The sequence below is a fragment of the Vombatus ursinus genome, unplaced genomic scaffold, assembly GCF_900497805.2.
Source record: "Vombatus ursinus unplaced genomic scaffold, bare-nosed wombat genome assembly UNPS02013231.1, whole genome shotgun sequence".
NCBI classification, from domain to species: domain Eukaryota; kingdom Metazoa; phylum Chordata; class Mammalia; order Diprotodontia; family Vombatidae; genus Vombatus; species Vombatus ursinus.
Window position 1 is genome coordinate 21,191 of NW_020953009.1, and position 4,408 is coordinate 25,598.

Here is a 4,408-nt window from a genome sequence, read left to right on the forward strand (position 1 = left end):
TGACTTCAAGACTAGTAGCTCCCCTCTTCAGTCCCCACACTCATCTGTTGTATCTGACTCAGGAACTTCAATACTGTACCCAGTACTGTGATTTGCACAAGAAATTTGTTCTGTACATCCTCTTAACTGACAAGAGTCCTTCTATGAATAGTACCTCAATCATTTCAACAAATATTTATTGAACACCTACTATGTCTTGAACCCTTGAGGATACAAAAGTAGATGTGACACAGGCCAGTGACTGTTGGACCTATCACGACTAAAGTCTTTGTTTCTCTCCAAGAAAACCATAGAGTTTTGCTATCGATTTGCAAGTGCACCGACATTTTTCAATACAATATCATATCAGATTAACTCGATATCAATACCAATTCCTTAGGACACACCAAAATTCAGATTTCCTGCTTGGGAAAACTAATCATTAATGGGGAGAGTGTTTGTGATCGCGTGCTTTAGGGAAAGGCAGATCAGAAAAAATTTTCTTCTTGGTCTTTGGCTCCTAGAAAGTAAGAGAGATCAAAGGCACACACACTTTTGAGAGAAAAATTCAAGGTGTAGCTTCTGGCTTTCATTGGAAGGAGGCAAAATAAGCAGAATTGTTCGCCCCTCTCATCTGATTTGATGCCGAAAGAGACCATTAGGGTCTCCACAGAGGGAAACGTTAGCTGAACATTCCCAATACACAAGTTTTGTCTGGGCTTGCTTCAACGCGAGCCAGAACGGTCGGGCAACACAGGTATCAATGCTTAGACGTTGTAGTGAATACTGTTTTCGTGCCTAAAGGCATTATCTAAGCTACGAAAATTTAATAGTAGTGCGAGAAATTCTCACTAGAAACTGGTTTCACTCCGCGAAACTTTGGTTTCGCTAAGCAAAACTTTGCTCTTAGTGGAGAAAATGCAGAGAACGAACGGTCCCAACGTTTAATTAAACGGAGCTTCAGTTTGGATTACTGTGACTCGGCAGAGTTCGGGGGAGTTGGCTCTTCAGGTTCAGATAGTTTGCGTAGGCGGTGAGTAGTAAGCTTCTAATGCCTGGAAACATAGGCAAGAAGCGGAAGGAAACTCAGGTTCTTTGCGCGCCGAAAAGAGTGCGACTGGTAGAACCTGCGCGAGCACATTCCTCGTGCAGTTATTGGCTGGGACTGTGTGTGCCGCTGTCGGCCAATGAAGAGGCTGGAGATCTGGCCACTGTGGGTCCGGTCGGCCCCCCCCCCCCCGCCCCCTCACTGTGCCCCGGGACAAGGCACAGACTGAGAAGCCGGCGAGCGAATCAAAGGCTCCCAGAAAGCGGAAAAAGCAATGTCCGACTTTGCGCCGAGCGCTCTAGCCCGAAACCTCCGAGCGCGGACCGACTGAAAGAAAGTTTCTCTGGAAGAACTACTGGGGCAAACTAGGTTAAAGAAGTTGCCACTGACTGAGATGGTCCCAGCTGCCGGGAGAAGCCGCCGGTTCAGCACTGGGAGAGTGGTGGGAGTCCTGCTTCTGCTTGGCGCCTGGGACAGCGTTTCCGCGCTCATCAGCTATGAGATCCCGGAAGAAAGGGCGAAGGGTTTCCGAGTGGGCAACGTGGTCGTCGATCTGGGCTTGGATCTCAGCAGTCTGTTGGAGCGCAGGCTGTTTGTGGCCTCCGGAACTGGCCGGAGGTTCTTTGAGGTGAATCGGGAGACGGGAGAGATGTTCGTGAACGAGAGACTGGACCGGGAGGAGTTGTGCGGGACACTCCCGTCTTGCACTGTAACTTTGGAGCTGCTAATGGAGAAACCCTTGGAGCTGCAAAGGGTGGAGGTGGTGATTCAGGATGTCAACGACAACGACCCCGCTTTCCCTACCAATGGAATGAAACTCGAAATCAGTGAGGCCATGGCGCCGGGGGCGCGCTTCCCTCTCGAGAGTGCACACGATCCAGATGTGGGAATTAACTCTTTACAAACCTATGAGCTAAGTGCCAATGAACACTTTGTGCTGAGCGTGCAGACTCGAGAGGATGGCAGCAAGTATGCGGAGCTGGTGCTAGAAGAAGCCTTAGATCGTGAGCATGAGAGGACCCTTGAGCTGGTACTGACAGCTTTGGACGGAGGAACACCAGCCCGTTCTGCTAGTCTCCCCATCTTAATCACTGTGCTTGATGCCAACGACAACACCCCCCAATTCAATCATTCTCTTTATCGGGCAAGTGTGCGGGAGGATGCGGCCCCAGGCACTCCAGTGGTACAAGTTCACGCAACAGATCTGGACGAAGGACCAAACGGAGAAGTCATTTACTCCTTCGGCAGTCACAATAGGGCCCGAGTGCGGGACCTTTTCTCTCTAGACGTCGTCACTGGAATGCTGACAATACGAGGGCGGCTTGACTTCGATGACACGAAGCTATATGAGATTTATATCCAGGCGAAAGATAAGGGCCCCAACCCCGAAGGAGCCCATTGCAAAGTGTTGGTTGAGGTCATAGATGTGAATGACAATGCCCCAGAGATCGTTGTCACCTCCGTGTACAGCCCGGTCCCTGAGGACGCCCTTCCAGGGACTGTGGTCGCCTTGCTCAGTGTGACTGATCTGGACTCCGGGGATAATGGCCTGGTGAGGTGCGAGATTCCATCTGGCCTCCCCTTCAGCCTCACTTCTTCCCTAAAAAACTACTTTACCTTGACAACCAGTACCTCCCTGGACCGTGAAACTGTTCCAGAGTACAACATCAGTATCATAGCCCGAGATGCAGGGTCCCCGCCCCTCTCAACAGTCACTACACTTAGAGTCCAAGTGTCTGACATTAATGATAACCCTCCACAAGCCACAAAGCCCTCGTACGATGTCTACGTGGAGGAGAACAACCTTGCAGGGATTGCAATCCTGAACCTGAGTATTTGGGACCCTGACGCCCCCAACAACGCCCGTCTATCCTTCTCACTCCTGGACCGAGGTCACCAAACTGGGCTGGTGGGTCGATACTTTGCCTTGCACCCGGACAGCGGCGTCCTGTCCGCCTTGGTGCCCCTGGACTACGAGGATCAGCGTGAGTTTGAGCTGACGGCACATGTCAGCGATGGGGGCAGCCCACCCCTATCCACCAACATTAGCGTGAACGTGTTTGTCATGGACCGAAATGACAATGCTCCTCAGATCCTTTACCCGAGGCCTGGTCAGAGCTCCACCCAGACCCTGCCTCGAGGCAGTGGTGCTAGCCACTTGCTTACTCGTGTAGTAGGCTGGGATGCTGACGCAGGCCATAACGCATGGCTTTCCTATAGCCTTCTGGGAGCCTCAAACCAGAGCCTCTTCACCGTAGGGCTCAGAACTGGAGAAGTCAGTACCACTCGACCAGTCCAAGACATTGACCCAGCATGGCATAAGCTGGAGATCCTGGTAAAAGACAATGGGGAGCCCCCTCTGTCCACTACCGTGACCCTGACGGTGTCAGTGACAGAAGTGTTCCCCGATGCCAAGGTCGAGTTCCCATCCGGATCGGCTCCCCAAGAGCAAAATAAAAATCTCACCTTCTATCTGCTTTTGTCTGTGATCCTAGTCTCCGTGGGGTTTGCAGTCACCGTGCTAGGAGTGATCATATTTCGAGTTTACAAATGGAGAAAATCAAGGGACCTGTACAGTTCCTCTGGGACTTCGCTATACAGAACGCCTGGGCCCTCCCTGCACGTGGATGCTGTCCGAGGAGGCCTGATGTCCCCCCATCTCTACCACCAGGTATACCTCACTACAGACTCTCGTCGCAGCGACTTACTGCTAAAGAAGCCTTGTGCTCCAAGCCCAATGGGAAGTCTCCAGAACACTCTACGAAGCTGCGATCCCACCTTTTATAGGCAAGTGTTAGGTGCTGAGAGCGCGCCTCCGGTCCAGGTAAGGGACAGTTTCTCTATCAACATTCCTAAATTATATACATTCAAACTACTGTATGATGCTCCTAACCTACACAATAAATCGGAAGAATTGAGGTTCTATTTCATCTTTTCTCCATGGAGAAAAAAAAGGCATTCATTTGGGAGATGGCTGGCCTGAGTCTGTGATCCTGGCATAATAGTTAAAACAACTAATCAATGTTCTTGTCCTCAAGACTATGCTCTGAAAATTGACCCCCAGGTAAAAATTGATGGTAGTCTAGGCCTGGACCAGTGTAAACTGAGAGTGGGAAAATGTGTTCGATATTTCCTGTAACCACGGGATCCCATTAGAAGAAAGACCATGATGTTGAGGAAGGCCCTGGATTTGAGTCTTAGCTCGAAGGAGCTCTCTCTCTCTCTCTCTCTCTCTCTCTCTCTCTCTCTCTCTCTCTCTCTCTCTCTCTCTTTGTGTGTGTGTGTGTGTGTGTGTGAGAGAGAGAGAGAGAGAGAGAAAGACAGAGACAGAGACAGAGACAGAGAGATACTGACAAGGGGGCAACAACACCATGGGCCTCA

The 4,408-nt window shown here is 50.6% G+C and overlaps 1 pseudogene; it reads left to right on the forward strand.

Moving 5' to 3' along the window:
• The first annotated feature begins 1,211 nt into the window (after positions 1–1,211).
• Positions 1,212–3,851, forward strand: LOC114040483 (annotated as a pseudogene).
• Positions 3,852–4,408: the final 557 nt, after the last annotated feature.